Below are 13,288 nucleotides of genomic sequence, written 5' to 3' on the forward strand. Positions count from 1 at the left end.
CCATCGGTGATGGTCCCAGCGCCATCAGCCCCTGCAGGAACGCCTGTCACATTAGGATGCTGCAGGTGGAGGCATGTGGTGGAAGGGCTGTCCACTTTACATCCGCAGAAGGACTGCAAACCTGGTGGCGGTGCCTGCTTAGACACTGCTTGAGGGATTACAATGTCTCTTTCCGCTGTTAACCTGCCATGAAAAGGCAGGCACAAAGTGACTTAGAGGCCCCTAGCAGGCCCCCTTTTCACCCATGTCCTCCGCTATGGGCCATAAGGGGCACCTATGGTGCCCCCTAAACATCTGTGCACCATGTGGCAGGCACCGGATAGTGTCTGCCACATAGTGCAGGGATTTTTCAAATGTGTTTTATTTGTATTGCGGCATGTGCTGCAGCCAGCAGCACACACTGCAATGCAAAATATATACATTGTGACCGCCGTGAAGGAGGTTGCATCCTAATACAGCCAGTGGGACTGCCAATCAGGCCCTAAGTCCACATTACCAGCGGTGCAGGGTGCAGAGTGCTTAGGAGGGCTTTAAGAGCCCAATGCAATCCTAGTGAGAATGACAGTTTGGCTTTTTAGCTGCAGGCTCGTTCCAGGAAGTCTTCCAGTAGGAATCAACAGCTGGGCAGGTAAGTTGGAGGGTTCAGGATGTAAGTGCACCTCAGGTCACCTTCTTCAGTGTGCAGGGCAGATGGATGCAAGGGTGCCTTTTGAGGTCGGATCCCACCTTACCGGGCCGCTTTGGGGGTGTCTGTGCAGAGGCTGCAGGTGGCATCAGGTAGTCCTGGAGGGGTCAACCCACGTGGACTCAGACCTTGGAGTACAGGGGGACCTCGTTGGGACTTGTGGGTCATTTATATTTACAGGCACAAAACTTACCTCCAAGACATAAAGGACTAATACGTCGCTTTACCACTCACACACCACACGGTCCTGAAGAAAGCCCACCAACCTTTCTAGGCGAATAGGGCTGAAACATGTTGACCTTTTAATATCAAAAGAATTGATAGCATGAGAATCTTAACAATTCTCTTCACGCATATCTATTATATTTTCACCGCTAACTCGAATCCAGAACAATACATATCGTTAACTGGCTGTCCGAGTTATTTTAATCTCACAATCACCACTTATCACTGGACACTACTGCTTTTAACCTTGGGTTTCTACCTCCAGGTGGAGGCTGCATACCAACTAACCCTGTGATTATGCAGACATGTGAGTAATATAGCGGAGAACCAAGATATACCGCTACCAGAAAACATCTACTCATGTGCATGAGGGTTTTTTACCAAGGGACATACCACCTACCTGTAAAATCCAGGTTAGCAGGACAAGTGATCCTTCCCTCCCCCAACTGATTTGCGATAAGTAAGCGACCCTCAGACCCAAGCTCTTTAGTGCACCTCTGGACCTGTGGAAGACTCAGAAGTACTGCTGTGCTGCTGTGCTGCAAGAAAGACTGCTACTCTGCTGTCCTGATACTCTGCTGCCGTGACTGAGTGAAAAGGACTGGACCTACATTTGGAACACAGGACCATCAGAGTGATTGCAAGGGCTAGTTTGCTAGCCTTATGATTTTTTTTTTTTTAATGTATTTATTTATTTATTTAAAGAGCGCAACAGTTATCCCAGGGGATATCACGGCGCTAAGGGTTACGGTGATGAGTAGGTCGGTGAGGTTGAAGGGCCAGATATCAGTCTTTAGGGAATAGGTGTTTTTGAGTTTTCTCCTGAAGGCGTGGTACTCTTTAGTCAGCCTAAGTTCGACTGGGAGCGCGTTCCAATGCCGTGCTGCCAGATGTGAAAAGGTACGGCCTCCTGTTCTAGACTTGTTTATTTTTTTTGTTTCGGCAAGAGCAAGGTGTTGCGATCTTAGTGATCTTGTGGGAATATAGAAGCGTATTCTGTTCTGGAGGGTCACGGGGCCTGTGTCGTGGGGTGTCCTGTGAGCATGACCAAGGAGCTTGAAGCAGGCTCTTTGGTGCATTGGCAGCTCGTGGAGTTGTTTTAGGAAGTGCTTTGCTGAGCTGTGTTCGTCTTTATTGCACACTAGTTTTGCTGCCACATTCTGCACCACCTGAAAACTTTTAAATAGGTATCCTGGAATGCCACCAAAAGGGCATTGCAATAGTCCACTATGACTAGCAGGGCCTGAGTGACTGTTTTCCTGCTTTCCAGGGGGATCCACGGGAATAGCCTTTTTAGGAGTTTCAGGGTGGTGAACCTTTTCCCACATAGAGTTCGTATGTGGGCCTGCATAGATAGTGTGTTGTCAATAGTTACACCCAGGCTTTTGGCACAGTGCTTGGGTATGGGGGCATCCGCTAAAGAGGAGGGCCACCAGGAAGAGTCCCAGATATGTTTGGCTTCTTCGAGGAGCAGGATCTCGGTTTTGTCTGCACTTAGCTTTAGGCAGTGGTCTGCCATCCATTCAGCTATTTCGGTAAGGCAGCTATTAAGTTTAGTTTTGGTGTCTTCATGGCCCTTCCTTATGGTGATTGTAAGTTGCATGTCATCCGCGTAGGAGCAAACTCCTGAAGGACCTCAGGGACAGAAAAGGCTCCAACCACCTTGAACCCTGCACCTAGACTCTGCCTTCCTGGAGTCCTGCACCCAGCTGGTGCCATTCCTGGACCTTTGGAGGTTGGCCTGAAGGTGCTTAACCACCCCAGCTGTGGCCTGTGAACATAATCAATGCAGAGCAACATATCTGCTTGCAGCTCCACATCGGAATCACCAATGCACATCCCATCCCTGATGCAGGAGCCCGCAGCTCTTCGGAAGCTCCACTTTGCAATGCATCTTCACTGCCAAGCTTCAGCTCAGCTCCTCAACACCTGTGCAGCATGGTGCATCTTTAATGCAGGACCTCACATCACAATGCAAGGCTCAACTGAATCTCTCCAATCTCGGCAACCAGGATTTAAGGTACTTTGTTCAGCAGGCATAATTTGGTCCCTGTATATAGCCCATGCTCATCGTGGTCAGTCTGCCCTTGTAACTTTGTCCCGGGCCGCAGCGACCAGATAACCGTAGTTGGCATATTTTCCGCCAATCTTTACAATTGCATCTCTCTGGCTCTATTAATTGGATTTTTGTCATTTTGTGTTGTGTTTTCACTTTATTACTATTTGAAATGCTATTTATATACTTTACACATTGCTAGTAAGTTAAGCTTGACCACTTTAATGCCAAGCTACCCCAGAGTTGACCACAGGTCAATTTGGGGTTTGCTTATTTTTCAACCTGACAGGAATTGTGGTAATTGACTGAATAAAGTGTCACCCCCTCAACCAGAAACCCAATTTCCGACAGAAATGGAGAATAGTTCAATATCTGAAAAGATTTATGAGATGGTAGTCCTATGTTGCACCGTGACAACAAATCCAGCAGTGATATTGTTTCAAATTTCAACAGACGTTGAGTAGTTCACAGCGACGGATTTGTGTTCTGCAGTTTTCTCCATTCTGCCATGTGAGGAGCGCCAGTATCTTTTAGCATACACATTTAAAGATAAGATGCTGGTTTGGGAAAGAATTCCACAAAGGTATACAGAAAGTCCTTCTATCTTCACCAAAAGGCTTTAAAAAGGTTTTTAATATTTAAAAGTTACATTGGGATTCAGTTTTGGTGCAATAAAATAATGATCTCAAGAGTGCAGCAAAAACAAAAAATGGCTGTAAATTGGACTCCACTGTATTATCTGCAAGTATAGAGTTGTACCATGAACTACAGTGAGGCAAACAGGCCCTCATAAAAAAGTGTGAAAATCCTGCTTTGAGCCAAGATGAAGAGTCATCCTATCAGGTGGCTTTGGGGATGAATATACCAAGTATGGAGGTTTGTTGCTGTAGACTCACACATCTCACACCAGAAGACTGTATACTGCTGATAAATAAAAAGTGAGATATACTGCTGATTCACATGACTCACTAATTCTAAATAAAGTTTGATGTCTGAATCTAAAGGTTGAACAAAATCAAGATTAAGCTCAAGCAAATAAAAATTAAGCAAATGAAACCTGAGCAAACCAAGTCATTGAAACTCATGAAACTCACGCAGATCAAAGAAATTAAAAGGTTGGGAGCTTTATTCAAGTTGATCTGCCTAGAAATGTGTGAGAGAGAAGCAGAGAAGTGCAAAGTAGATCTAAGCTAAGTGGTGTGAAATCAACCAAAGCAGTAAAAGTAAGTACTGACAAAGAATACGAACTGAAAAGTGGAGAATCATTAACTAGGGAAAAACATAACAGGTGATACAGCAAGAATAACCCGAGAGAGACAAACTAGAAATACAAAGCTCATGAATGGGTGTGTTTGATGAAGATTGAATCGAATGAAAAAGAAAATGATTTCAAAGGTCTTCCAATTTCGCTTGAAGGTACTCCAGAGCCACTGTGATGTGAATTGGCAAATGAACCATGTGATGATCATTGCTAAATTAGTTTTAGGATGAAGAAATAATCTGCTGCTCTGAATTTTTGAAAGACTGATATTTTTGTCTTTTCAGGTTTCGTTTTGATAGGTTTTAAATTTGGAAAACTAACTATAGTTTACTTGGATTACTGATCACTTTTTTAACTTTGCCATATTTTTGATTTCAAAGACTGAATCTTTGAAAGAACATTTATAGAAAGGACAGAAGAAAACCCTTCAAAGTGATATAATGAATTTGTCTCATTGTTATATTTGTACTCACTTAACTACTTCTGTTTCTCAAAGTATACGTAATTACCTCAACGGTACGGTTTGTGCTGTTCCACAAAAAATTTACTTATAATGCACCTAATTTGTTTAGAAAAGGCTCCAATGATTAACTTAAATGCACCTGATTTATAGTACGTGGATTATTATGTTCCAGTACAGCTTTCACCTGCTATTAGACGGGTTAAAGCATCTGAACATTTTAGAAGTCCTTTAAAGTTTCATAGTTCTAACACTGGGATTACAAACATATGTAATATGTGTAGAATGACTGGAGTTGATTGTGATTGCGTTAGAGAATATAACAGAAAATTATTTTTCATCTAATCAATAGCTCAATAGGAATTTTCAAAAATTATCAAAAATATAAAGTTGTGCTGTTTTTAATAATATATTTTTAAAGGCATTTTAATAATAACTTACATAAGAAATGTAAACAGTATCATTAATTAACATGTATTAGCAAGAATACATTAATTATAAATTGTTAAAAGTTAACATCTCATAAAAAATCAGTGTTAGGAAGTGGGTCTTTAGTTGGCAGAGGTATGCACCCTGTTCAAGCAGGGACCACAATCCTAGCAGGGCCAACTCTAGGACGGAGTGACTGGTGCCACCACACCGTACCCTGACTTCAAGTGGTGGAGCTGTATATAATGGTTTTAAAAGCACCTGCTGCAGTGCTCTTTGCATCCAGCATTTTCAGGCAACAATGAAAATGTTAGAATAACTCAGTTGATTAATGTCTTTCCTGGAGAGATATAGAGAGACATTGGAATTTTGTCTAGCGGAAGAGTTTTGCCTCATTGTGAGGTAGCACAGAGGGTTAATAAATATGTTTCAAAGAACTTTTACCATGCAGATCACAAAGTGTATATAATGATGGAAGTCAGTAGGTTACTGCTTTTTTCTGATATATCCTTTTGTTACTTGTAGTTTATATGTTAAACTCCCAATATAGAACAGTTGTTGTGAATGTATCTAGGACCCTAATTAGATATTCCCGATTTATGCCCTTATGTGGTTATAACAAATCATATCCTTATAAAGGCATAAGAATAATATCCATATTAAGTCATAGCCAATGCAGTCCAAATACGGCAAGGCTACTCCCATAGACTCCTAGAAAGTACAATGCGTTCTTAAACAAAGCAAGCCTCCAGCAGCCCGGGAATTCCCCCTGCTTCTGTTTTGATTTGTCCTAGAACTCCTGAGAGTCCTGAAAGAACTGCCAGTTCTTAGCGACGTCTTATGTCCAAACTTCACGTCAAACTCGGCACCTTCAAGGTATAAATATTCCAACATCTGCCTTAAGCAACACACGGTGGTTTGGAGCAGATTGGCTATCTACTTACCCGACGCCCTGCTGATGTGAGTGGAGAAGGAAGCTGACCCTCCCTGCTGACGCACTGAGAGAGACGCTGTCTTTTCTCCTGCCGAGAAATCCAGCTCTGGTGTTTCCCTGATACCCTCGCGGGTTACTGGTAGATTGAGTCCTGAGAGAGAGATACAAGACCTCCTTCATTCTATACCCAAGGTACAGAGCTGATTAGACCCATAGAGAATTCTTGATTCAGATTCTTGGCAAAAACTGTAACTCATCTACTCCTTCCCTGTACTAGGCTTAGGTAAGTTACACTGGGGTAGGCGTATCTTAGAAACACCAGTTGAGTACGTTACGTCATTATTTTATCATTGTATGTATTTTATCCATTTTAAGTATCTTATGGCTTAGAAACCATATAAATGCTTTTACAGTATTATTTCATAATATTCCTTTTACTGTATGCACTTTACTTTATGACAAGTGTTGCAATTGTGGCAATTAATTTCTCTTGCATGAGAAAGAAGACTGCTCAATAAATAACCCTTTTATTGAAAAAGCCTGTCTCTCTATTTCTCTGCATCTCTGGTGAAACGAAGCATGCACGATTGACTGAGTTAAATAGCTATCTATTGTTTCCGCAACTCTGGAGATATATTCCTTATTGCAGGGGGAAAAAAGTTGTCATGTGATATGGTTGTCAGAAGCTAATCCCTTCTTGTCTATTCAGGAAAGCTAAACACCTTGTTTACTGGAGAAGGTTTCTAGTGACCTCTGAGCTAGCTGGCACACACAATTTATTTATTTATTTATTTGTGTATTTTATAGAGCGCACAGCTACCCCAAAGGGGCGTCCCGGCGCTGAAAACTTTGAAAGAGGAGGACACAGGAGGGTGTTAGAGGGAAAACAGATGGGTCTTCGGGGACTTGCGGAATGACAATTCTGATTGGGAAGAGCGTAGGGCCAACGGGAGCTTGTTCCAATGCTGGGTGGCACACACCTCAAAGGTTTTTCCACCTGCCCGTGAACGTTTAAAACGTGGAGTTACCAGGAGGAGAAGAGAGTTGGACCATAATGTCCTGTGGTTGGTATTCGGTCGCAAGGTGTTTTTCAAATGGGCAGACCCCATACCCCTCGAATCTCGATGGGCCAGCGTCATAGCTTTGAAAATACACCTTTTGGCCATTGGCAGCCAATGCAGTTTGCGGAGGTGGGGAGAGATATGGTGCCTGAAATGGATTCTTTCCACTAGCCGGGCAGCGGCGTTTTGGACCGTCTGGAGTTTTTGACATTGGCCTGCTGTGATACCCAGGTAGATGGCGTTGGCGTAATCAAGATGGGAAATTATCAATGCCTGGATCACAGTCTTACGGCAGTCCGCTGGTAGTTAGTTGATGAGTCGCTTGATGGTCCTGATCTTGCCAAAACAGGAGGCTGTCACTGTTTGTACCTGGGTACTGAAGCTGAGATGGTTATCCCAGCGGAATCCAAGATTTCTTACTGAGTCTTTCGGCGTGGGGACTTGGCTCAGGTCTTCTGGCCACCAAAGACTGGAGTCCAGAGGGGATGGTGAGTTAAAGAACAGAATCTCTGTTTTTCCTGCATTGAGTTGAAGGGAGTTGGCATCCATCCACTTGGAGATGTCTCTAAGGCAGGTTTTTAACGGATCAAAAGCAGAGGAAGAAGAGGAGTCGAAAGTGAAGAGAAGCTGAATGTCATCAGTGTAGGAGGTGGATTTGATACCCGTCTGAGCGATCAGCTTTGCCAGGGGGGTGAAATAAACATTAAACAGGAGCAGGCTGAGCGAGAAGCCCTGTGGGACTCCCCATTTGAGTGGTCTGGCTGTGGAAGTGTAGGGGGGTAAAAACCTGCTGTGTACGGTCAGAGAGATATGGCGTGGTCGAGCGTCCACCTCACCGAGTCAGCCATTTCAATAAGGGCTGACTCCGTGCTGTGGCCCGACCTAAAGCCATGTTGGGAATCATGAAGTAGCCCGTTGGTTTCAATGAAATTCGCCAACTGGGAATGAACCAGTTTTTCCAAAATTTTAGCAGGGGCGGGCAGGAGGGAGATGGGCCTGTAGTTGCAGGGGAGGTCCGGATCCAGATAGGGTTTTTTAAGAATGGGGACCAAAGAGGCGTGTTTCCACTTGACGGGAAACTACCCGATTTGAGGGAAACATTCCAGATGTGATTCAAGTAGGGGTTCAAAAGGGGTGCCAGTTTTTTATATTGTTTAGCAGGCCATGGGTCGTTGGGAGAACCTGATTTGCACTTTAGTAATTCGGACAAGGTGTCTGTCAATTAAGTCGAACATATTCAATAGAGACCTAGTCGACCTCAGTCCTACGTCTAAACTATCGTTTATGTTATTCCAATGCGCAGAGCCTATTGGGAATATAGGAACTACACTACAAAAGAACTTGTACCATGCAGGTCACAAAGTGTATATAATGACGGAAGTCAGTAGGTTATTGCTTTTTTCCAATATATCCTTTTGTTACTTGTAGTTTATAAGTTAAACTCCCAATATAGAACAGTGGGTAATTAGCTGCAATCAATGAGCACCATGAAAACCTAAAGGTATAGTTTAGAGAGTTATGATTTTTTCCCAGTCTTTCATTATCCTAATCTTGCAAAATCACTTTATTTGGGTAGAAATCAATTCTTATTATTAAAGAGTACCCCTTTCCATGGTGTTACATTTTAAATTCTAAGTTTGTGCTTCTACAGATCAAGCACTCAAAGTATACACTATACCAGTATAGATGACATGTGATTCCTTCACCTTGTAGTCCGTTGTCTTATGTAATGTTTATTATATACTGATTTACACATGAATGATTGATTGTCTCTGTATGATATGTGTGTGATCTAAGGTACTCTGACACCCTGCACTAGTATGAATGGTGGTTTAAAAAAAATTAAATGCATCTGAGAGAGAAAGTGGTTATCAGAAATTTAGGGGCACTGTTAAAGGGTGGTAGTCAGAGAATCCCGGCAAGGTGGTAATTGGGGGGTGGCAACAAACATTGTTGCACCGGGGACCGCCAACAAAAAAGCTGGCCATGAATCCTAGTCAGGGTAAGTCACAACACATTCTAAATTATCCTGTGCTTACCCTTTGGTAGCTTGACACAGAGCATCTAGGTTTAACTTAGAAGGCAATGTGTAAAGTATTTCTACAATAATTCACAATGTATCACAGTGAAAACACCACAAAAAGACTTCACAGTAGTTTGGAAAAATAAAGTATGACTTTATAAATAAAACAAGACCAAATGACAAACATCCAATATGCAGAGGCTGAGATATGAATTCCTAAAGAGCAAAACAATTTCTAGATCTTAAAAGCAAGTAACACTGAAATGGTTTCTTTTGGTAATTTTGGTACACCCCAATGGAGTGCTGGACCATTACAGTACTCACGCAAGCCCCAGCGATCAAAGTAGCATTCCTGTTCACAAACAGCAGTATGTGTCGATATTGAGACACGCAGGTGCAGGGGGTATGAAATTATCAACGCAGTGATGGTGAGGTATCAGTTACGAAGATGGGTTCCGGAGTCAAGAGGTGCCAAATGATGTGCCGGTTGCTGTCATGCAGCCAAGGGCATGCATTGATCTCATCAGGCTGCAGCAGTGGTGATGCACTGCCAGATTAGGCGACCTCTGAAGGCAAAGAATTGTTCCGAAGCAATCCACCGATTTTAATCCCGCAACTGGGCCGGTGTGCTGTTTCTGCTGCACAAAGACAAGAGATGCGTTGAAATTTATTTTGAAGTATCTGGTCCACATCCAGTGAGCCAGGTATGGGGGCAGGTGTAGAGACTTTGATATCCCAGAGTCTCAAGCCCTTGGAGACTACTGGGAAGATGGAAGAGTCTAGCTCTTCTTCAGCAGAATCAGAAAGCAGCAAGCAGGAGAGCAACAAACTGAAAAGCAGGCCTTCCAGATCAGCAGTCCAGTTGAGTCCTTTGAGCAGCCCAGTTATTCTTCTGGCAGAGGTTTGGTTAGAGATCTGGAAATCTCAGAATTATTGAGGGTACAAGGCCCAGTACTTATACCTGGGCTACCCTGTTTTAGGTTTCAATTTATAATAACTGATAAAACCCCAACAAAAGGGAAATAACCCTCATCAGTGTAAACATATATACACTGATAAACACCTGCACAACCACAAAGTAAATGCCATTCAAAGAAAGGAAAAGGAGAGTGAAAGAGGCCAATACAATGTAGTTTTGTTATACAAGGTAGCAGCAAGAAAGACTAGGCTAACATTATTTTGTGTAAATTTTGTTCTTTAGGGCTGTCATTAAAATATTGCTTCTTCTTCCTTTAGCTTTTTTCAGTTTTCTCATCTTTGAGCAAAAGTTGCAGGCTTTAGAAGCATGTTTAGGTCTTATTCAATTATGTTCTACACTGTAGAGAATAAGGAAATATAAAAATAATATTTGATATTTTGGCTTTGTTTGATTCTTTTACTGATAGGTATAATGGCTAAAATCATAAGAATATTTCCCAATATATACCATCATATTTACCGACAGAGAATGGGTGAAACCCTTTGATATATCAGCCTTCTTTTCCAGTGAGTCAGAATTGATAGTAGGTGAATCGCCAAACACCCTATGCTTTAACAATTAAGTGCTAGGTATACTGACAGGTGTATGATGAGTGTGTTGTCGCCAATCATTTGGGATAATGGTGAAAACATGACACTAAACTTTTGGAAAACAAGGAATTCATTGCCACTTTGACTGCTGCTGCAAAATGTTCTTATCAAGTTCAACAAAGATTGGAGTGACATTGTTTGTATTTGCAGTGAATCAGCAAAAGTTGTGTAATGACCTGTCAAAATCTATACCTGAGCCGAAGTGTTTACTTGACAGAGATCCTTGCCACTTGCTAGTTGGTATGCTGAAAGCATCTTTACAATCTTCAGAGGTAATGAAGAATGCTGTTGACTTTGTAGTCCATTCTGGTGCACTGTTTCATTATGCGCAGGAATGAAAACACAAATATTTCTCATTTTGTGCTTTGTGTGGCAACAAAAAAGGATCATTCCACCTGTCATTTAGCTGGTGGTTCTCAGTCCTAGAGGCCATTAATGATATTTTATCCATTTTAGAATTTTACAGAACAACATGACTGATGTAGTGGACATAATAAAACTAGAGTCTAAAAATACTGCAACATAGTCCATTTTAGAAGGCTTGCCACTTGGTAAACAAAAAAATGTTGAGGAGCAATTCAAGAAATTTTATTTTATAATGCATGAGAAATGGGTTATAATGATGTGTCGAAATGTCACTTCACCAACCATTGCATTTGAAGCCAATGGAGGCTCACTGGTACTCTGATCAACTTCTAGATCCTTTCCATGAAGGGTAATTTTTTCCAGACTTTGAAAACTACTGCTTCATTTATGACTGTTTCAATAACTCTGAGGGATATGCGCTCAGTTCAACACATATGGTGCAACACCTGTCCCAGAGAATTGCAGTCTCTAGGTTCACCAGTAATGGTATGGAAAGCTATTTGAGTGGCCAGAGTTAGTAAATTGTGTACTGGCTGTTTTGCCATTGCCCTTCTCAAGTGCCAGTGTTGAGAGGCCCTTTTCACAGATACAAATTTACATGGGAAGGAAAGAGTGAGTGTGCATGATTAAAGATACACTGAAGAAGTATTGTATGGTGTACTACAATAAGTTTGATTTGTAAAAATGTATTTCGACCTCAAATACACTGTACATCTACTGTCTATATACCACGCGCTATCAGTGCAGAAAGCAAGCAATAATACAAGCAAATTGTTCCATAAACCCTTGAAAAATACTGTTTCTGTTGTTTTAATGGCACGAAAATGTGTAACCACTGATAACCACTGTGTTTTAAGGTATTGAAATCACTGGAAAACATGGTAAAAACCCCATCAGAATTTCCCAAAAATAGAAACTGAAAACAGGAAAGTCTACTAATACCCAAATGTGCCTTTGAAGTGGGTGAGACTTCAAAGAGCAGATTTGGAGTGCAAAGAACAGCTTTGAAGTGCACAAGTATCCCTTTCAACCCAACCCTGTCTGCCAGGCTATATGTGGTGGAGTAATCAGTCCTTTGTTTGGGGTCACTACCTATTGAAGGTTTCCTGTTAGCCTCTTCCTCCATTCCTGCCCAGGAAGGGCCAACAGAATGCAGATGTATGTGAATGGGCACTCAGCTACACCTAACCATACTGTGTTTTTCTCTGTATGGAGGGAATGCACAAAGTGTAACTGTCATCCAGCCCATGTGTATAGGAGACAGGCTGCAAGGGGAGAAGTACAAAGGTTTTTTGTGGGCGCAAATGGGTTTTAGACCTGTTTGCACCTGCCAAAAAACTAGTGGCCCATGTACTAATCCTATTTTGCTAGTCGCACATCAATGTGTGACTTGCAAAATAGGATTAGTGACTCGCTATTAGGATGGGTGTTCCAAGGGTGTCCCTTCCAAATAGCGACTCCTTAAGCTATTTAAGAATGTTTTGCGACTGCAATGGCGGTCGCAAAACACTCGCAGTTTACCACCTTTTCCCATTTGTGAATGCATGCGCAAATATTTTTTAAGGGAAGACAGCGGTCCCAGGGACTACTGCCTGACCTTAAAAAATGAAACTGAAAAGTTTCATTTTTATTTTTAAATACATTGCCTTTAAGGAAAACAGCCTGCATTTAAAAAAACTGCTTAATTTAAATAAATTAAGCAGTCCCAGACATGGGGGTCTGATGACCCCAGCAGGCCACCATCCCTGGAAGTGTCAGCCACTCCCAATGGGGTTGCAAATTGCAACAGCCTCATTAATATGCATGAGGCATGACGTTTGCGACCCCATTGGGAAGTGCAAAGAGTATCTCAGACACTGTTGTGCATCCCAATTAACAAGTCGCAAATTGCAAGTCACAAATGCAACACAATTTGTGACTCACTAATTGGCGGGTCATATATCTAGCCCACAGAGCACTAAGAGCAGAGAAAAGTCTCCTTTCTAAAAGTGCCATTTCTAAAATAGCAATAATAGTAATAATAATGATAATCCACATTTGTAAAGCGCGAACACTCACCCATAAGGGTCTCTAGGCGCTGGGGCCGTCAAGAAGATTAAGCAAGCTATTGCCCAGAGTCACATAGTTCTGGGCTAATCTGCTGCCGACGCTGGGGATCGAATCGTGATCCCCAGATTCCAACGTCAGTCACCCTGGCCGTGGCGCCGCACCTCTCCCTC

Source organism: Lissotriton vulgaris, chromosome 4_1 (assembly GCF_964263255.1).
Source record: "Lissotriton vulgaris chromosome 4_1, aLisVul1.2, whole genome shotgun sequence".
Lineage (NCBI taxonomy): Eukaryota > Metazoa > Chordata > Amphibia > Caudata > Salamandridae > Lissotriton > Lissotriton vulgaris.